We start from the raw sequence: 23,260 nt of genomic DNA, 5'->3' as shown, positions 1-23,260 counted from the left end.
CCAAATAACCATCCATCGCCTTTCTGCGAACTACCGTCCTCCGTCATCGTCCCTCATGGCAGCGGCCAATGGTGAATTTCATTTCACCTCTTTGTTGGAATTGGAAGATCCTCTCAGCCTGCGCACGTGGTCAAGGGAGAAAAGCTTCCACTGGAGTTGTGGAATGCGTACAGGGCAGGCGACCACAGGACCTTCAACCTTGAGATGCTGATCCCTAAAGCCCCGCAGAGGCCACGATTTAATGCATAAAGGGTTAGTGATGGATGAGCTGTAATGGGTGTCAGCTATTAACGGACGTCACTGATGACGTCAATTTCTGACTGGCTGTAACGGTAGCTCTAATGGGGACCGTTACTGTCCGTTGGCCTCCCTCTGCGCGTGTATATATACAGAGGATGTGAGGCTGCTTCGGGTGACGAGAGAACACACGTACAATTCTCAGACGCGTTGCGTACAACCAGGGCCGTGCCGGGAAAAAGTGAGGCCCTGTACAAAAATATCGAATAGAGGCCCTTTTTTATAAAATCATTAAAAACTAACAGTATAATAATATAAATATTATAATACAACATAGAAATGAATTTTATGAAAAGCATACCTATTAAACTCTTGGTTACATAAATTTTATTTGAACAGCTTCATTCTCCTTGTGTTCCTTGAAATAAATTCCTCAACAATATGATCATATTCAATCTTATCCAACAATTCACTCTCAAGTGCTACTGTGGCTAAATCAGTAAGTCTTTGTTGTGTCATTGTACAACGTAAGTAGGACTTCAATAGTTTCAGTTTAGAAAAACTTCGTTCTGCTGAAGCAACAGTCACAGGAATGGTCAATAGAACTCTGTAAGCAATACTTGCATTAGGAAGAGAATCATGTAGCTTTAAAAAATTTAGAATTTCCAAAGGCCCCATCTTTTCTTTTGGAATGAAATTCTGAAGAAACTTCAACTCCGCATACAATTCTTTAGCATCAATATCAGATTGTCCCTCTTTGTTTAGGGCAGTCTTCAGATTATCACAAGAAGAATGTATGCTCTCATTATCTAATGATTGCAATACTTCAGAATTAAATAAGAATCCAGAAATTTTCTGATAGCCTTGATACTGTTCAAATCACCTTGTAAGTGAGGAAACTGCTTGATCAACAATAGGTAGAAAATAGGTGATTCTAAATGATTCTTCTGCAGACTGTGTAGCAATATTTGCCTCATCAGGGTTTTCATCAAAATGTCTCTTTCTTTTAATCTCCCGTCTTTTACGAAAAGATGTGTCAATATCCATCTCATGTGCAATGTCTTTGGCTGTCTGTAATGCTTCTAAGAAACCAATTTCCCTATAATTTTTGAAGAAAGAAATCAACCCTTGCACTTTATCAATAGCATCATCAATGAGCATATCTTTGGCTTGCAAGTGCTTGCTTACTATATTGACAACAAATAGTACCTCATACCAAATGACTATTGCAACTATAAATTCATACTCTCCAAGTTCGTTATTAGCCAAACCTTTAGCCTCGCTGCTCGTTTTCGCATCATTGTCAGCATCTGCCACCTAGTATAAAAAAAGTATGTGTTATAATTGGACAAACATGAAAGTATTAAACAAATATAAAAGTATAAAGCACCTGAAGTAGAGCCTCCTGAAAATCTGCACATTGAAATCTGATAGCTTTAACACTTTCAATGCGACTCTCCCAACGTGTAGCTGATACTGACTTGGGAGTCAATCCTGTTATGTTATCTTTTAGAATCTGCCATTTCTTAGTGGAATTAGCAAATATTGTATATATGTGTTGGATAATTCCAAAGAAATCCTTAGCTTTTTCGCATGTGTTGGCCATATCACAAAGTGTTAAATTAAGGCTATGACAACTACAAGCAGAATAGAAAGCTCTAGGATTTAAATCCAAAAGTTTCTTTTGAACTCTGTTTTTGCATCCTTTCATGTTTGCCCCATTATCGTAGCCTTGTCATCTCACATTATCTATGTCAAGATCAAGAATCTTTAGTTCATTTTGTAGCACATCAAAAAGACCTTGTCCAGTTGTATCATTGACATCTAAAAATCCTAGAAAAGACTCTTCAATGTTGGCATGATTTGAAGATAAATCCACATATCTTATTATTAAGGACATTTGTTCTTGATGGCTTGCATCAGGGGTACAATCAAGTATTACAGAAAAATATTTTGCCCTCTTTATTTTCTTAATAATTTCAGACTTAATAGCAGAAGCAAGCAAGTGTATCAACTCATTCTGAATCTTATTATCAAGATAATGAGCTTGAGTTTCTTCATTTGTAATACGGCGAACATGCTCTTGAATAACTGGGTCGAATTCAGCCAACATCTCTACTAAGCCCAAGAAATTCCCATTGCTATCATCATACAACTTACTGTTAGAACCACGAAAGGATAGATTTTGCTTGGCAAGAAACTTTACAATGCAAACAATTCTAAATAAAACCTTTCTCCAATGGTCCTTTTCTTTCTCAAGTTGTCGCTGGGCAGTTTTATCAATAGTGTCATCCTTTGCCAATCTATTGCGCAATTCATACCAAGTGACCGTACTCAAATTATGATCAGGACTTGTCTCATGCTCTTTAAGCCTAGCGCCAAGATGTATCCAATCATTATACCCGTCATTTGCCAACTGACCTTTTCGATGACCTTTCGGAAACAATTTACAACCAAAGCAAAAGACTCTGTCAAGTTCCTTAGAATAAACAAGCCAATCTCTATCACAAAGTTCTCCATTTGGTAGAATTCTATTATAGAATAATGCAGAAAACCTTCTAGAATATTTATCTCTCGGACCTTTCTGAATTGATAAGTCCCTTCTAGGACCCTTTTGCGCTAAAATATCAATCTATTTAGAATCAAGATAATCCCAATATCTTGGATCAAATATATCAGGATGAAAAGAATCATCGGCATCAATAATAATATCCTCAATCTCAACATTATTCTCTGCCTCTGTCTGATCATTTATAGTATCATTAATAACATCGTTATTACCAATTGCAGGGTCTCGATCAAGTGAATGATTATCAGAGGATACTTGCGATTGTTTTATAATAAATCTATCCATAGCTCCCTTCTAGTTTGAGTTAAATCCTCTATTCTTTGTTTTCTCTTACGCTTTTGATAACCAGAATCATATTTTCTAGATCGATTGGCAGAAAGACATAACGCCAATAATTGGGTCTTGAATTATTAATATTTAATATGCATGCATACGAGATGAATAAAATAATCAATATCTTATTTTATTAACAAAGTTAGACAATTAAATATACAATGCATATGTAGGATGTTACCTTATGATTTGATGGCTTTATTTTAGAGGAAGACACGGAGCGATCGGACGAAACACAGACAGATCAAGATCCACGGATACGCAACCGCTGGAGCACAACACTGGCACCTGGCAGCGCAGCCGCCAGCGAGCAACGTGCAGCAGGCCAGCAGGGCCAGCAGCAGAAGCCAGCAAGTCGCCTGTAGAACAGTAGAAGGCAGAAGCCAGCAGCGAGGACGGTAGAACCGTAGAAGGCAGAAGCCAGCAGCTTGCCGTCGCCTGGCAGAGATAAAAGCAGTCGAGCAGCCGCTGGAATCTCTAAAATTAATAAATAGCAAATGCTAATGACTAAACCTAATTAGTATTACTAATGGGCTAGATATTTGGGGCCCCAAAAAAGTGGAGGCCCTGTTCCGGCGCACAGGGTGCACATGCATGTGCACGGCCTTGCGTACAACCCATCCTCGTCCCACCTTCTACGAGCACAGAGAGTGTGGGAGAATAGGCTTCCGAAATCGCCATCCGAAGAGAGACACTTGCACGGGTGTATGGACGATCAGGTTTTTGGGGATCATACTTGCGACTGCTCGCTTCGTCCGCTCGACTAGCACTGATCAATTTCCTCGTCGACGGCGCCATTCGATGGACTGCACTGCGTACATCTACCTGCGTCGACTGCGTACGACTATATCGAACACTACACATGAGATGTCTCGTGTGAATGGAGCCACTGATACCTTAAGCATCGGTCCCTCCGCAGGGTACACTTTGTTCTTAGTATTTGTGCATATTTTACTGTTGTTTATTGCTTTTGTGAGTAGTAATACACATATGCACATACATATCATCACATACATCATTGTAATTTTCTGGATTAAATTAAAACTGAAAATGTTTATTTATCCAACATGATTGGCTCTGTGGAGGGCGCAAATATCATATTTGTGATTGTCTACAAATATGCTCACCACTATGGTGATGTCCACATGGTCCATCAACCTCAAGTCGGGGAGGATAAAGAAGGTGTTTGAGGGCTGTAGTTATGTCTTTCCCTACGCTAGCTTCTGCATTCCGGGTATACAACCTTATTGCTTTTGATTGTGTGGTGTGCTTATATTATGCATCTGTCTACTCTGCATGCGTTGTTAATATATAAACTGTAAATACATAACTTGTTACATATTAGCAATGATTTGAACATTAACGACGATTGTATGTATGGTGATCAAACAAGAGGTGTTACCTTAACAAAGGATAACTTGGCTAGGAGGCATTGGAATGGTAATAAGATATGTTGTTTTTGTAGCAAACCGGAAACAATAAAGCACCTGTTTTTCAGTTGTTTGTATGCGTCATTCATTTGGCGGTTGATTCAAATAAGCATGGGGTTGAGACCTTCTCGGGATGTTAATGATTTGTTTGGGGTTTGGGCGAGTGGGTTGCTGCCTAGAGCTTGCAACTTACTATTAACCGTTGCATCGTCAATTTGTTGGGCTATTTGGTTAAGTAGGAATGATGTGGTTTTCAATAAATCATCTCCTAAATCATGTGTGCAGGTAACCTTCAGGGCGACATATTGGTGCCACTTCTGGTCTCAGCTTCAGCCTAGAAGGGAGGACCAAGAGTTAATAAAGTCTTCATGTCGTGATGTGGAGAGGGTGCTACTACAGTTCTTCAGCAATTTTGGATGGGGGTCTGCGTTGCGTTTAACTATGTAGTAGTTGTGGTTCGGTAGCTGGTGTTCTTTGGTGTGGGTAATTGGTATTCTTTGGTGTGGTCATAGGAGGAGTTTTGGCACTATGTTGCCGTCAGTTGTAATAATTGGTCGTAACCTCATCTGAGGCCAAGATCGGATGATATTTCCATTATCTAAAAAAATCAAACTAGAAGTTGTTGTCCTTTGAAGAACATCATGCCAATCTAACCAGCAGAATGAACCTATAATGCAATGTATTGGTTTATGTTGCTATCATGTTTTTCCCATTTTAGCGGCAACTTGTTGATTCTCATGGTTGTTCCTCCTGATCTGATGCTATATCATTTGTTTTGTCATTTCTGCAGTGATTGATGAGGCTTATACATGTGAGGAACCAAGGGAAGGTGTTCCAAATGCATGACAAACACTAGTTGCTAGTGCAAGGGCTTCTGAATTATGTGTGAGGTATGTCTTGTGTTTGCTGATCAGCAGATGGCATGCTATGGGTTCTATCATCGACAACTCTCTGGGATCAATGGCTTGGTTTTGTGGTGGGGGTTTGGACAAAATCTTTAGGATTAACAAAACTTTGTTGTGATATTATGTTTTGTTTCGTTGGATAGATTCATTTTTTTAAACGAACCAGGCAGGAGAGCTCTCGATTATATTTATAAAGAAGAAGTGGTCCGGACCGGACTAAACAACAAACAACAGGCAGTTGGATTGGGACATCAACACGCCGACACCATATAGCTCAACTCGTCGTTTGGATTGGGACATCAACATGACACCACTCTCACCGCCGACACAAAGTGCCCAGAAAACACAGGCATCGACAACCCCACACGAGAGCACACAAAACTGCTAAGGGTCATCGTAGTCAAGCAAGAATGCAGAGCATCCAGCAACTCCGACTTCCCAAAGTAGCCAACAGGTGAACTAAACGAAAAGCAGAAAGACAGCCCGATGCGAAAGGTCTAACATGCCATCGTTGCCAGGCTCAAGGCACAGACAAGCTCCGACTTCCAATCTTGACCCACTGCCCTGCCTTCGATTTTAGCCCGACCTTCAAAACATTCTGAACCACGAAGAAGGGAGGTTCGCCTCATGTCATCGTTGCCGAGCCACATGCCCTGACGTAGCAGCTCTGACTTCACGTTGCAAAACCCCACCTTCACTCGCAAACCAGGCGCCAAGAAGCGAAGCAACAGCCGAAGGCAAAGTCGTGGTTGAGACGAACTTCAGAAGTGACGCCTTCAGGAAGGGAGTGACGTCACCGTGATGCCACTGTCGCCTGTCTGCGATGGACCGGGCTTTCACCCAAGGAAGATAGCGTTGGGGATGCGACACCCTCAACAGCGGAAGCGACACCCATGGGCGTCACCATCGCCAAGACTTTCGCCGAAGAGCCCCCAACATAATGTATGGCCGAAACCTCGAGACACAGCAAGTTGCCTTCGCCGTCGCCACTGCCCCGTCGTCCCGCACAATGATGAAGATTTTGGGGCCTGCCACCACCAATCATCACCCTACGCTAGCCCAAGCCATTAGCCTAAGCTGCCGCAGACAAGAGGAGGTCCCACCACCGCCATTCTGGCCGACTGCATAGGCCTGCCAGCATACCAACACCAAACTCCACCCCGGCTCATGCACTGGCCCGGGACCAGCCTGTCGGCACCTCCGACGCTGGCATGTGGAGGCCGCCAACCTTGCACGCGCCAGATCCAGCCCTCAGAGCATCAGCTGCACAAGCACGCACACCAAGCACACCTCCAACCCCCTGAGCATCAGTGATGAGCAGTGGCGGCCGCCGCCGGGCCAGTAACGCATGCGCACATCCAGCCGCAGGCCAGCTGACTTAGTGGGCAGACGCCGCCGCCGCGGGCCAGTCAGGGGCACGATGGCGCCGCCGCCGCTGCCGCCTTCACCGCTAGCCACGTGGGCAACCCGTCAGCTAGCTCCGGCGCCGAGCCACGCCAGCCACGCTCAGCAGCCCCAAGCCAACAGCGAACGTCGGATGGGTCCCGTGCGGGGACGACTGGATCCATGGCAGGGACCACAGATCCAAAGGCGAGCTCCCCGGATCTGGCCGGAGACACGCTGGAGCCCCACCCGACACCGACGAAGGGGAGGGAGAGAGGAGAGCAGGGTGGCGAGGGGATAGAGAGAGAAGAGGAGGCACGAGTGGGACGTCGCGGGAAGCCGACTTGGGCCGATAGCCACCGCTGCCGGTAGCGACAGCAGCGGCCGTCAAGGGCAAGTGTGGAGGGGACTGGCGATGGCACAGCCTAGTCGCCCCGAGACGCCCCAATAGTTTGAATTAAACCCTGCAAAATTGTGACTTTTGTCTTAGTGGTGTCACTAAGCATTTGGTAGTGACCAGAAGATGGTGTGCTGCTCTATTTGTGCCTTCTTTACTGAATTTTGCTTGGAAACCACTGTATAATAAATAAACATGCAAGACATGCTATGGTAGACAAAGTCATGTTGTGAATTCTGATCGCTCCTTTTCTTGTTAGCATGAATTCATGTAGTTTGACATGTTTGTTTGGTTTTCCATATATGGTCAGGTCCTCAAGGGATGTTGTATGGATGAATGATGCAGTAGGCTAGTAGTTTGTAGTACAGGATCAGGTTGGCAGGCCAAATTTGAGATTTGCGTCTTGTAGTACGGATCAGATGGCCCTTGCACTGATGCCACGTTAATTCAAGAGATTACGTTCTCTTTCCTGAAAATGAGCTGCGGTCAAGTTCTGAGAATGAATCGTGTGGGTTGGGTTTCAGTCTGTCTTGAAAACTTGCAATAGGTACTTTGGTCACTGAAATTGATCGAAAGTGTTGAGCATAACCAGAGGACTGTTTTTTTTACCTACTAGTTTAAGACATTCTTCAGGGGAGGCAGGTACTTTGGACTGAAGATATGACGAATATATGATTTCTTTCCTGAAAATGGAACACTCTGGTCAATTCCAGGTTTAACCTGGCGTAATATGTTCGTTTCAAGTTCTTGAACATCGGAGTTATTAAAACCTGACGTGGTTTGGGCGCCTCCTCGCACTCCACGGTTCTTTTAACCATACCGTGTCTTACACGTGTCAGCGTGTATGGATGTAAGGCCCCAAAATCGGTATAAAAAATTATTATTAATAATAAAATAAAGATATGAAGAAATAAAATAGCAAATTTAGATATCTCAAATTATTCATGAGTATTGAAAATTGAGAACTGAATTTTGAAAACCAGGAATTATTTTAGAACAGTAATAGAAAAGTTTTCTATTCGGCCGAATGATTATGCACGTCATCAAATGATGCACCATAAGCATTTATATCTAATTTTGAAGTAACTTTTGGTTTTATTCCACCTTCAAAATACTATTTTTCTAAAAAGAGAGAAAACAATTTGAGTGTGTTTCATACTTCAAACATTTACCAAACAAATAAAATAATTAAAATAGATGTGTATCTAGTGCATCATGTTGGAGTGTAATTGTGGGTGCATAAATTAGTGATAAAGAAATCTATAGAAAGACATCAATGTTCAAATTTGGAATTTAGTTCTAAATTTGGAATTCTAGAATTAGAGTTTATAGAAGAGAGGAAAATGCTATACAAAATAAAGAAATATGTATAAAAATAATTGGACCCTCCAAATTATTAGGCTCAAATTGTACATCTAAAGTGAATATAAATTCACATTTAAATTGGATTCAAATTTGAATTCTAGAAATTAAAACGGAAGGAAAAGCAAGAGGATAAATAATTAATTAATTATTAAATAAAGTATTTTTTGTACTCATGTTGTAGTACTTTTGATTGCACATATTTGAAGTTGAAACCTCAATTTTGATTTCAATTTGAAACTTGCAAATTAAAATGGAAAACTGAAAACAAAACAAATAGAAAATAGGAAACATATATATATATATATATATATATATAAAGTAACACCCATACCTGCGTTTGGGCCGAAACCGTCTTCTCGGCCCACTTACTTCTCTCAGCGCGCGCCAGTCGTCTTGCATCCGTGCCGACATGAGGGGCCTCCCTGTCAGCGATTCTTCTCCCTCAGTTATCCACGCGCTCACTGTGACCTCTGTGAATTGGGGCCCGTGGATCAGCTCTGTTCCCTTTTCCTATACAACAGACTCGCCCGTTGACATGTGGGACCACCTCGTCAGTTGTTTCCCTCCCAACTGAAGCACCGCGCATGGCGGGTGTGCGCCGGGGTCCGTCTGACTCGGTAAGTCCGCGCTGGAGGGATTGACCGAGGGCGCGGAATCTTCCGCGCGCATAAAGGACGAAACCATCCCCTCTAATCGGGACCCCATCCTCTTCCCCGTAACCCACGTTGTCGTGAAAACCGAGCGGAAAGCTAAAAGGAATCGTCGTCGCCGCCGCGGTACCTCCTCTGCATCGTCGCCCAGTGCGCCGGCATTGGTTGTGACGTTCGCCAAGTCCTTGCGTGTGCGTTCAGCAACTTGCCAGGGGCGATTCGTGCGCCAGTACCTTGGAATTGCTCGTCGTCGTCATCGCGCCGCCGCACTTCTGCCTATCACCGCGGCCAGAAAACCCCCTGCAACAAGCCTCGGTATGCAACCCTCACTAGTATTCGTACTGCTCTAGTCGACGTATTGCACGTCCGAATTCGGGGATCACGCTCGGCTGGGGTGCTCGATGGAGAGGTCGCCGCTGTTGTGCGGTAAGTGTCGCCGTGGTTCACTGAAGGTAGATGACGGATCGGTGACCATTAGATCCATGGGGAAGGGCAGTGATTAGAGAGCACACTCTGGACCGTTGATCGGAGAATAGAAGGTTAAGATTGATGGTGCGTGTCGATTCGCCCGTGCACATCTAGGACCGTTGGATTAATCGCGGGTGGCGCAGATGGGATCTGAGGACACCACCCCTTCAATGATAGAACCCGAGCCATTGATGTCTCTGTGGGTCGATTGGATTTGTGGATGACATGGTTGTGTGGGAGCCGTGGATTTGGGATCAAATGGGTCTAATAGCATACCGGTTCATTAAAGACTTCGATCTATTTGCAACCATCTGATGGTGATCCAACGGCCGTGACTTGCTCATACCCCTTCGGCCGAGCGAATAGGCAAATAAGTCCCTGGATTTTGGGGAAATCAACCCGCAGACCACACAGTAGCGCTCCGAGTCTTAAAATTTTTTTGCACCGAGACCCCTGCGTTTTCCAGTAATTGGCGCGCAGTCCAGAAGCATAGGAAAATCCAGAAATTCAAATTAGAAAATGATTTTTAATATATAAATAATTCTAGAAACTCATTTCATTCATAGAAAATCTATACTAACTCCTTTTTAGACCATTCCAGTTCCCATAATTTTGTATTAATATTGCTTACTACTTGGTAACACTGTTTTAACATGAAATCTATACTAGAATTGATTACTCAATAATTTTGTAGCAAGCACATACGAACTTTGAAAATTCATAACTCCTTCGTTTTATATCCGAAATGACTCGTTCCAGTTGCATTAGTCTCGTACAAGTATTTGCTACGTAGTAACAACATTTATTATACCATGTCTCATTATTTTATAATTAGAGCTGTATTTAACTGATGTTGGTTAGTCTGGTTAAACTACTTATCATTATAAACTACTAGAATATGATCTATGGTCAATTTATAACTTAGATTAAAGTTGAGATAATTATTTATAGAATAACCTCTTATGATTTTATATTAACCAATTTATAATATAGTTTAATATTCTAATCACATAGATTTTCTATAAAATCATAGCTCCTTCATCATAACCCCGACCTTAGTAGTTCTCAATCCCGCGATCTCGTAGCAACGCGTAGATCATTATTATTCGGTTTGTACTTATGTTTGGTGTGATGTTAATTTTATCTATACCATGTTTGTTTGTATTGCTACGACTAGCAGTGAGGTCACGAGGATTTGAAGAATCACCCTGGTAACTGGAATCTCAAGTGCCAGGCAAGTTGTACCCTTGATCCACTTTTGTTACTGAATAATGTTCTTTATTATCACTATTCAATGCATAGGTTTAATTTGATGGGACCCAATAGGTCACCCTAGTCTGTTTATCATTTTTACCTTGTTATCCTTGAATCACATGGGTAATTTTTGCTATTTCTTTATATGGTTTTGGGATTAATACTACATTATGTCCATGTTCCAATTATTATGTTATTTTCTTTATGTTCATGTTAAGATCATTATATTATTGTTAATTGGAACATGGAGCTTAACTTGAGAAACACGTGCCACCACAATGGAGGAATGGGACCCCTTGTCTAACTAATTAGGAAAGCTAGTGCAAGACTACCTTACCTGAAAGGGGCAAGGGCAGTAGGGGAGTTGCATGCAAGGAGGTTCTCGGGTTGATTTTGCTCCGATGGCGGTCAGATGGGAGATTCTTGCAAGTGCTTGTGGCGGAACTGCCCGAATTATTCCAACTTAAGTGCCTAAGCCCCGCCTTAGAGGCTAGACCACACTTAAATGGGAATAACCCGTCAATCCCTCTGATCTAGTCCGACACGGCCACTGACAGGATCAAGTACCACAATCTCACTCGATGGTGAGTCACAGAGCAAATACAATAAAGCATAAAACCATGCATGAAAGGGGTAGTAAGTTATTACATCATCATAGAAGTTTTGCAAAAGTAACCATCATTGTTCGAAGTGCAGCGGAAATAAACTAACGGTAAATAAATAGAGAGATGGGGAAGCCTGTCCCATCACTCCTCATGCTCCTCCTCAGCCGAGGTAGGGTCCCACTCGACAGTCCAACCCGGTGGCAAGATGGACGGCCAAGTCACTCCAGCAACCATGTCCTCCTGAGAACCTGTAAAAATTATGCCACAAGCAAGGCTGAGTATACTAATACTCAGCTAGACTTACCCGGTGTGAGGAGTCTACTCCTCTACCTCTAGACATGCAGCTGTTTGGCTGTGGGGTTTGGTTGCCAAAAGCACTAGCTGAGTTTCTAAGTCAAGTTTTAACTTTGTCGATTTAAGTGTGACTCTCTTAAGGCTAAAAGTGTACTATCTACTCATACATAGTAGCAAACATTATTAGCAATCAACATCTTATATCAACTCATCATATTTCCACTTGTTACTCAATGCAGTACAATGGATCAAGCAGTCTCATTAGCTGCGAGAAGCAGACGATTCGAATCGAGTTTTTATCCTTGCAAGGTAAACCTAAACACACGACATGTAGGGGCACTCCATCCCCACACACATCAACCGTCCCCATTGATTCCCCGTCAGCAGATCAGGGCTCACCGCCTTGGCGTACAATGCCTCACTGACCCCGACTGCCGTCGTGCAGTGACCGCACTTGTACCCACCATAACCGGAATGGGAGACCACGTCTCAGGTCGCGTGAGGGGATATGTCCACTGCCAGGTTCACTCAGGTACTAGGCTTACCGATTTACCATATTTCTCGGTATGTGCTTAGTACGTTCAAACGCTTGACACAGGTATCCGCACGTTAATCCTTATTCCATTTTCCCATCTCGTAGACAACCAATCCCCATGGATTGTTGTATACCACTAGTATCATGGTAGTATGAAAGTGGGTACAATCAATTTCCTGATCTCGCGCGAGTGCTAGAAAAATCACTCGTCTTCTACCGAGATCCTAATTAATAAAGCAGCTACTCGTCCTAGCATACTAGTATCCATCTCAATAGGATTCCTGAGATCATGCAACTAGGGTTTCAACACAACTCCTACACCTAAGTGCACATTCAATCCTACAATCATTAGGTATAGTAAAATAGCATAAGTAACAGATTATGCATAAACCGGGGCTTGCCTTCCAAAGCAGTGGCAGGCAGGTCCTTTGGTGCAGGCTCGGGTGCTGGATCTGGGGCTACCTCCTGAGAAGCTCCTTGCTCCGGCACGAGGATGTACTCTCCGTCAGCAAGGTTACAGTCTATCGAATGCAATGAACATGTATGTCATGATTATGCAGGATTTAATAACATTATGCTAAAAAGAAACTAAGTCAAGAAGTAACTTAGGGTTTCTTGGTTATGTGGGGCTTCTAGTGGGTTAGACTTATCACCTTTAGGCTTAGGTTTTTGTTGAGGATAAACATAGGGAATTTGTATTGCTCTTGTATCCTTCAATGGATAAGATATAAAGGATTTTAGGTTGGCACCATTCTTCTATTACCCACTTTTCCCTTTCTTTTATTTTCTACTTATGGTTTCTAGGGTAGGTTTGAACTATGACAGGGGTTTAATATTTTCCCAAAATTCTGTAAAAAGTACAGTGGGTTGCCATTTGCCATTCTAGCCTGTTTTAAGAATTTGAGGCTTAAAGTACAAAGGCTAGGCTTTAAACAAAAATAACAAGAGTTATGCAAAATGGGCCACTTTACACTACATCTCTTAGTTAGGGGTGGGTTCTGTCCTAAAGGTTATTTTTGCTGGCATCCAATAGTAATAATAGGCTTCTGTGCTAAAAATCACAGAAAACTAAGGGGTGGTTATTTAGTTATGATTTTCTTAAGTTTAATGTCAAAAAGGCACTTTCTACTACATTATTATTTGAAAAATGTCAAACAGCAGATTTCATATTTTTCCTAAGTTCTCATTAATAAAACATTAGTTATCCCAAGGGTGGGGGTGTTTTTACCTTGGGGTTATTTTTGTAGGGTTTTTCTAAGTTATCCTTATTTTATTAAAATAAAAGGTATCCTACTTATTTTATACTAAACCAGGGTATGATAGATTTTTCCAGTGAACTATATTGAATAAGTATCCCAACAAAAATAGAGGTGCTCTCTGGTTCATTATTTATACCCCCTTTTCTATTTTTCTTAATCCTAAGCATATTGCAAAATAAGGGGTAAAGACTAACTTATTGGGGTGGACAGAGAGGTTTAACATTTTTAAACAGGTCAGGAGGTAGATATAAACTTCTCCAAATTTTTCTAACCCTAGTCAAATAGCACAACTATTTTTCTTTCTATTATTGAGCTTTTGGCTAAAACTATCATTAAATCAGAACTTTAAAGTTTTCTATAGTACCAAGGGGTTTTATATTTTTCTTAAGTAGGTTACATTAATTAAAGTCTGGCAAAATTGGTTTGACCAAATTTGGATGAACTAAACTGAAGTTATGAGTTTTTAAAGTTTCTGTTCAAATTAAAAACAGACTTAATAAATTTTTTTCTGGAAAAACAGTTTACACCGAGGTCCCTGGGTTTAAACTAAATCAACCTTCGCAATTCTACCCTTGCACCACTATTCCCCTGTGTCTCTGACATTTCACAAAACCCCCTGACCTTCTCTCCCTCTCACCCGCAGTCCTTCCCCCAATGTAAACAGTAACCGCGGGAAAGAAAAGGGTGGCGCGGCTTATCAGCGGCGAGGGAGGTCCCACGAAGGGCAGGGTTGGCTCGGGGAGACTCTGGCGGTCACGACGAGGTACGGCTTGACGTCGGGGATGGCCGGAATTGCTCGGTCCACGCGCGCAGGCGGGTGTTGTCGTCGGCGGCGAGCGTACCGGCCAAACCACGGCGAACTGGTTCAATCCAAGGGCACGGTGAGCTTCACGGGGTAACGTAGTGACCGTGTGCACAAGGAATCGAAGGATGGTTGAGTGGATTACCCGGTCCACGTACTCCGGTGGGGTTGAGAGCTCCGGCGAGCGTGGACTGGCCTCTCCGGCGAAGCAAACTCTGATTCCTCGCTCGGGGAGCTTCACGGAGGTGTGCACAGTCTTCTCCGAGGGCTGGACGGGGTTGGGAATGGCTCTATTGGCCGGTCTACGGTGGCAGAGGGATTGGGCGGCCGCGGACACGCTGCGCACGGGCAAACGGCGGCGAGCTAAACTCCGGTGAGGTTTGAGGGTGCGCGGAAGAGTGCAGTCGAAGCCTGGGAGGGCTTTATAGGCTCGGGCGCGGGCCATGGCGCTGGCTTGGCTCGGGCGCGGCGCTGGGCATGCGGGGGCGCGCGCGGGCGTGCTCTGGCGCGGCAGAAAGCGTCGAACACGTGGAGGTGTGTTTCTTCCATTGTTCAAACGTCTGCAGAGATCGCAAACGTGCGAATCTTGCCATGAATCCGGCGCAGCTCTCTTCCTGGCACCTAGGGCTATCTCTCATGTGTGAGTTCCAATGGAGGATACGCCCTAGATCAGGACATAGACGGGCGCCAAATCTGGCTTGTCTCACTGCCCATATCGCGACAAAACTGATGCCAATACCTGTCAAACGTCAAGGTCTCGGTTTCCACTTTTTCCAGGGGGTGCCTTAGGTGGTATGCCACACTTTTGGTATAGAACCTAAGTGGTTTTGGTGCCATCTTCGAGGTGAACACGGTTGGTCTTTGGATTAGGGTTAGAATTTGACTTAGAGAGAAAATAGAGAGCTCTAGCTCTCTCTCCACTTGGAGATTTGAATAGGGGTTTCTCCAGGGGTCTTTTTGCAATATTTCCCTCCCCTAATTGCTGGTTATAAGGTTACTTAAGGTTTGGGTAAATGTTACTCATGCTTTGCACACTTGTTCATTCTCTTTTCTCTCTCATCAAGGGTTTTGGGTGATAGGGTTTAAGAGAGGTCTAGGGTTCTTCTCCCCTCTTATCCAAGGTAGTAAGTGTGCAAGGATTAGAGTAATGCTTTTGGTCACTCACAATCCTTGGCTAAAATTTAGCTTTCCAAGGCTCTCATGCTTTTGCTCCTTAAGTTCTTCCACATGTGATCATAGCCTTTAGTATCAAGGTGTGCTCTAGCCATGGTAACACCTGGGGTGTTATAGTGCTCTTCCCATAAATTGTAGCGGGTTTTCGGAAGCTAGTGGAACTTTGTAAAGGCCTCGTAGTGGATCCCTAGCCACTTACCTCGGTAGTGTCTAAGGGCCTTGCAAATCCTGGCGACATGGGAAACACGACTTGTGGGTAAAGGGTACAACCTCTGCGGAGTGTAAAACTGGTATACTAGCCGAGCTCACGGTCAAGAGCAGCTCATGACTCTCGCGTGATTAAATATGGAACTTAAATTCAATTTGTCATTTGCATTTGCATGGGTTTATTATTAATTTTGTTCTATTATTGGTATTATGGTTTAGTATTTACTTACATCTAGTAATTGCTAATAAAATTTTGACTAACTTTAAAAGCAATGCTCAGCTTTAACCATTCTCTTTGGTAAGCCTTACACTTCACATGATATCCCACCTTTGGTGAGTTCATGCCACATTATTCCCCACAACTTGTTGAGCGGTGAACATGTGTGAGCTCACCCTTGCTGTCTCACACCCCCCACAGGAGAAGAACAGGTGGTTCAGGAGGAGCCACGCATCGAGGAGTTCGATTCGATCTAGGTGGTGTCTCCCAGTTGACTTTCTGGCGCCAAGGATGGAATTTTGATCCTGTTATATTTATCCTTTATTTTGTAAGACTTCCGCTATGTAATAAATACTCTGATTATTTTGTGACATTTATCTCTATACACTCTGTTATTATATATGTTGTCTTCTTTGGCGCATGTATGAGATGCACCCGACTTTGTCCCTTAAAGCCGGGGTGTTACAGAAGTGGTATCAGAGGAATGTTGACTGTAGGACGAAACCTAGATAGAACTGGACAACTATTACCTACTTACCTTACTCTGATTCTTTCTATACTTTTCTTGATCCAGTCTCATCTTCTACTGTTCTACTCTGATTAACCTTACCTTTGCTACTCTGATTCTTTTCTAAACTTATCTTAATCTTTCCTCATCTATTTCCACGTTACTCTGATTATTCTTACCTTTTCCTTCTAAAGACAAATGCTTATTTCACACTTTGAAATCATGTGCCTAAAGTGACCTTTAGGAATAGGAGACCTACTCTTAAGAACAAAAACAAAACTATTTTTATAGTTATCTATACGCTTGAGTGTTTGTTCTTATGATATTTGTCTGATTTGGATCTTTGATTGAGTGTGATGAGTCGTGGAGTAATGTCCACAATTACATCTACATATACTTATAGGCATAAATATAAATAAATAAAATTCATAAGATAAAAAAACCTAGATTATCCTTCATTAAAGTGTATCTATTTTAAATAGATCATTCTTATCTTAAAAGCCTATCTCTTACTTTAATGGATCTCTCTTACCTTAAAAGATTCTCCCTTTTCTTAACAGATCCATCCTATCCTATACGATTCTCTCTTATCATACTAGATCCATCTCATCTTAAAAGATTTTTCTTACCTTAATAGATTCATCTTATCTTGAAAAGATTTTATCTTATCCTAATAGATCTAACTAATCTCAAAAGACTCTATCTTCTTCTTCGAGGCTCATCTTGTCTTAATAAGCATACTTATCCCAACCACTTTGCTTATCTCATAAAAGTGTAACAGACATGATCTATTCCAAAATAAAATTAAGAAGACCTTATCTAGTCTAATCTGAGTACACCAACTTAATTCTGACCCCATTTAATCTGATCATATAATCTAACGGACAAACATGTTAGATAACACTGTTAAAATAAGATTGGATCCTACCCTCACAAATATGTTTTAATCCAAGTTGGACTAAAATTCCAATTTAGACTAGACCACATACAACAACCTGTCCATATGCAACCACCTTAGCCACCCTATAGTTGCATAACCCCTCTGTTTCAACCGACAGAGATTCTGACCTACCTACGCTATATAATTCATCCTATCTCAAAGGATTCTAACACATATTAATAATACATATTCTACCCTGGTAGACCTATCTAACTTAAACTAAGTTTAATCCAGTTATATCCAATCTAATCTGGACCCTACCTAATATGGTCTAATCTATGTTACAAGTATTAACTAAACCATATTCCGAAAAAAGAGTTTTAAATCTAAATTGGTGTCTTAGACCAACTTGCCCGAGAAACCATGACCTAGCCTATGTGATAGGTTGCCCAAATCATTCATCCCAAAAGTAAAGCAAAACCTTGTTTAATCTACATACCCCATATACCGCAATCGTAAGCTCGATTATGCCATAGTACACTTATTCTATGTCAACACTCACATATTAGCTAAAACATGATGTACCCTTGTTTCTATACCACACCTACTAATGGCATAAAAAGAATTTCAGGTGTATAAAAGAAATATATGTACTGGAATTTCATAAAGATAAAGTCAGCTGGATAAGCTCAACTAAATGGTATTCTTAAATAGAATCATAGAATTTAATGAGAGTCATTTAACAAGTGAGCACTAGTGAAATAAACTAGATCCTACTCCTATAAACCTTGTTCTCCTCTCATGCACTTAAAACCTAAATTAGTGCATTAAATCAACTCAACCATGAGCTAACCCAACCCATAGAGTTATGATAAATGGTATAATCTATCTATCTTCACTTAACATCAAACAAACTTTTAACTTACATCATGTGGACTATCTCATCTTGACAAAATTCTATCCTACCTTTGGATATTCACCTTATATGACTAGTTATACCAATCTGGACATAAAACAAAGATTAAGCCCTGCTAGAGAAATCTTCAGATCAAAACCAGCTACTAGCCTATTGTAATACCCAAATTGTAAGGAAGAATGGAAGTAGAAATTGCTCTCGTGTATATATGTGTGTATCCCTATTTATCATCACATGTGCCTGGGCATGTTTAAAAATGAGTAAAACTCCACTAAGACACAAAAAAAGCCATTGCATAATACTGGATTTTTGTTTGTGCATTTAAAACAATAATAATATGAATAAAAATAAAATAATAATGAGAAGAGGATTTGAGGAAAAAGGAGAAGAAAGGAAAGGATATGAAAATATAAATAATATATGTATAATTATATTCCTAAAATTGGTACTTATAATCTCACAATATAATTTGAGGATAATTTGGCACCAGATTTGAATTTAAACCTGAATTTAAAATGGAATTGGGAATTAAAAGAAAAAGGAAAGAAAACAGAAAAGAAAAGAAAAAGGAAAGGAAAATCAGAAATGGCGCATGGGCCCAAACCTACTAGAACTCGGCCCAGTACGTCTTCCTCCGCTACGGCCCAGCGCCCGCGCGCGTGCTGACATGGGCGCCCCACAGGTCAAACACGTCTGGGTGGTCGACTCAGTTGGGCCTCTGCGCATGGAGTCTCTTGCTCGTGGGCCCGCTCAACATGATTTTTCCCCTCGACGTTGAGACTGCTCGGTGGGCCCAGCAAGTCGGAATCGTCCCCTCCGTCGGAATCGCGGGCGCGCAATGGAACCCGAGCTTCTTGGCATGGTCAATCCCATGGAGATCGACTTCACTCTACATATAATCGGTCCATGGCCATCACACCCCGATAGTTTAGTTGTCATCTTGCTCCCATCATGGCCGCAGCAACCACCGAACCACCGTGCGCTATAACCACCATGGACCAGGCCGCCGCGGCTACGTTCCGGTCTCATTGCCGCCGGTGCTCGTGGAAGGTGCTGGGTAGGACCCCCATCCCGCGTGGATCATGCGCGGGCTGCTAATTGGACTCAGAAGGCCAGTGTGGACGGCAATTCCTCGCCATGGTGCTAGTGCCACCGTCTGACCGCCAAGTGCTGAGGTCGGCAACCTTTGTGTACACGAACTCTGGTAAAACATCTCCTTAGCGCTTACCTGAACTTTAATTCCATTTCGCGCTCAGAAGGATCGACCCATCTCACCGTTTGGGGGGGATTGATTTCACCGGCGGCGATGTCCGCCGCACGAACTTAGCTAGTATTGTTGCCGGTCGCCCGGGTAGAAGACAAGTCTCAGTCGTAGATATGTAAAACAACGATCCAGATTAGAAGTTGGGGTACCCATTCGTGTTTCAAGATCCGTGCCGTCGATCGCAGATCTGGCGGCTGTAAGCAACCGCTAGTTAATAATCACGCTAGTTAAGTCCTGGTCATGGATCTCTGATCCAACGGTTGCAGGGGTCGTGACCTGGGGTGATCTAATCAGTGCCATCTGACGGAGATCCAACGACCGAAAAGCACATGTACCCTTTCGGCGCAACTGTTTTGCATAGAAGATCCTCTGTTTTCGCGAAACTAACCCGCAGTTCACTCGGGAGTCTCCCTGTGTCTCGGTCTCTTTTACCCCGAGGCCCCTGCATTTACCAGAATTTGAGGCCCAGTCCTGAGGATAATAAAAATCGAGAAATAATTATGGAAATGGGTTTTTTGTACAAAATAAATTCTAGGAACTTGGAAAATTCATATCTAATTCATTTTTAATCCAAATTGATTCATTCCAGTTCCTAAATTTTTGTAATATTATTGTCTAGCCATTAGTGCCTCTGTTTAGGCATGAAAGACACATTAAAATTTATCTATTACTTAATCTTGTATTAAATACATAAAACCTTGGAAAATTCATAACTTAAAATCTATAACTCCAAAATTAATAATTTCAGTTCCTATGATCTTATTTTAATGTCTAGATTATTATTGTGTATTTTATTTACATGTTTGGTGTGATGTTAATTTTTGCTATACTATGTATGTATTGTATTGATGCGAGTAGACGAGCAAGCTACTGAGGATCTTGGGGTTCAGCTGGTAGAGACTGCTGAGCAGGAGCTCGTTGAAGGCAAGTTGTGCCCTTAATCACTTCTTTTACCCATTCATGTTCTTATTAATCATAATGATCTGCATAGGTTAATTTTGATGGGGACCCAATTGGTTACCTTAGACTTTGACTATCTTTATACCTTGTTTCACCACTAGTTTTACTACTAAATTTTTGGGTAGTACATGCTATTACTTTATGTGGTTTTGGGTATAGAGATATTTATTACTCATGATTACACTTTTTGTTATCTGTTCATTATTTATTGTTCATGATAAGATCATTATGTTAATGGGAACATGGAGAACCACCCGGGAAAATAGTGCTACCATAAGGGTTTAATGGGACGCCCTTAGCTGATTAACTAGGAAAGCTAGTGGATGACTACGTTACCCGAAAGGGGCAAGGGCAGTAGGGGAGTGGTCAGTGTAGGGAGGTCTTTGGGTTGATTTTGCTGCGATGGCGGTCAGGCGAGAGATGCCTGCACTGGAGCTTCCTATAAACTGTAACGGGTTTTCTGAAGCTAGTGGAACTTTGTAAAGGCCTCGTAGTGGTACCCTGCCTCGCTTCCTTGGTAGAGGTGTATGGGGTCTGATCAACTCCGTGGCAAATGGGTAACACGACTTGTGGGTAAAGATGTGCAACCTTTGCAGAGCGTAAAACTGGTATACTAGCCGTGCTCACGGTCATGAGCAGCTCGGACACTCACATGATTAATTTATGGAACTTAAATTCAATTTGTCATTTCATTGCATCTGAGATTATTTTACTATTACTTTTATTTATTATTACTATGGTTTGGTATTTACTTACACTTAGTAACTGCTAATAAAATTTTGACCAACTTATAAAAGCAATGCTCAGCTTCAACCTTTATTTCATTTATCAGCCTTACACTTCATGAACTCCCACCTTTGGTGAGTTCATGCCATATTATTCCCCATGACTTGTTGAGCTATGAACGTACGTGAGCTCACTCTTGCTGTCTCACACCCCCGCCTCACAGGAGAAGAACAGGTGGTCAAAGAGGAGCCGCCTAACACTGAGGCTTTTGACTTGATCTAGGTGGCGTCTCCCAGTCAGCTTTGTGGCGCCAGGGAATAATATTTAGTTCATTTTATTTTATCATTTATTTTTTCTAAGACTTCTGCTATGTAATAAGTACCTTTATGATATTTATGACATTTATCTCTATGCACTCTGTTATTATGTGTGTTGTTCTTCCTTGGCGCACATATGAGATGCACCCGGCTTTGTTCCTTAAAGCCTGGGTGTGACAGAAGTGGTATCAGAGGAAATGTTGACTGTAGGACGAAACCTAGATAGAAATGGACAAAACCCTTACCTACTTATCTCACTCTGATTCTTTCTATACTTATCTTGATCCTGTCTCACCTTCTACTATTCTACTCTGATCCTTCTTACCTTTTCTACTCTGAGACAAGATGGATTTCATACCTTGGAATCCTACACTTATGATCCTTCTAAGAGATAGGGAACCAAAGACAAAATCAAAACTATTTTATCTATTTAAAAATGTTGTTTGATTGTTCTGATGATAAATGTCTGATTTGCTTCTTTGATTGATTGAAATATTATATATGGACATCTTAGCATGTACCACCATAAGGTAATGAATTAGCTATGGTAGGTAAAACATTAATCTGCTTAGCTAATAAATCCCCCAAAGTAACACGATTCGTAATTACCTGCCTTGTCTACTATTCTCTCTTACCATATGTATCTAACTCAGATGGTCAATACCAGGAGGGGTGGTGGAATTGATTTACCTCCCAGACGACACACTCGGAGGATATTTAGACAATCCCAGCCACAACCAGCAGAGATGAATCCTCCTAATCCTCCACCAGGCGGAGTTGACCCACTATGGCAGATATGCGTGCTCAGATGCAGCAAGAATGCTAGGAGATGCGCCAGGAACAAGAAGAGATACGCCGGGAGTTGCGCCAGGAGCGAGAAGAGATACGCAGGAGAGAAGGGCGCAACAACAGCTGCAACAACAATTTCAACAACAACAGCAACAGCAGCAGCAGCAACAGCAACAAGTACCACTGCCTCCACCACCACCACCACCAGTTCCACCTCGTGATAAGCACCGGGAGTTTATGAGCCATAAGCCACCGACCTTCGCTAGCTCGCCAGACCCACTAGATGCAGATGATTGGTTGAAGTCAATTGAGAAGATGCTCAGCATCGTCCAATGTTTTGACCGGGAGAAAGTTCTTTATGCCTCTGGTCGTTTGACAGGACCTGCTGCTGACTGGTGGGATTCTTATGTTGTTGCCCATGATGTTGCTAACACTATTACTTGGGCGGAGTTCAGTACACAGTTCAGAAACTACCACATTCCGACTGGATTGATGAAGATCAAAAAGAAGGAGTTTCTATCATTAAAGCAAGGCAACATGTCTGTCAGCGAGTACCGCGATAAGTTCATTCAGCTCTCTAGATATGCTCTGGATGAAGTTGCTGAGGATGAGAGAAAGCAGGAACACTTTATTGAAGGACTTAATGGACCCCTACAATATGCATTGGTTGCACACACATTTCCGTCATTTCAGAGGCTGCATTCCGGACGGCCATGACGAAGGACTTCGCCATGACTGCGGTATTGTCCCCGTACGAAGATATAGTTGCTTCGTAACTCATCAGAAACTGCTTTGGATCTGAGTGCCCATCATACAT

The 23,260-nt window shown here is 42.3% G+C and overlaps 1 pseudogene; it reads right to left on the bottom strand.

Moving 5' to 3' along the window:
- Nucleotides 1–624: 624 nt before the first annotated feature.
- On the bottom strand, nucleotides 625–23,176 carry LOC109940377 (zinc finger MYM-type protein 1-like; annotated as a pseudogene).
- Between the last annotated feature and the right edge of the window lie 84 nt (nucleotides 23,177–23,260).

The sequence above is a fragment of the Zea mays genome, chromosome 6 (assembly GCF_902167145.1).
Source record: "Zea mays cultivar B73 chromosome 6, Zm-B73-REFERENCE-NAM-5.0, whole genome shotgun sequence".
Lineage (NCBI taxonomy): Eukaryota > Viridiplantae > Streptophyta > Magnoliopsida > Poales > Poaceae > Zea > Zea mays.
The sequence above is the reverse complement of the archived record's forward strand: the minus strand, read 5'-3'. Positions and strand labels throughout refer to the sequence as shown.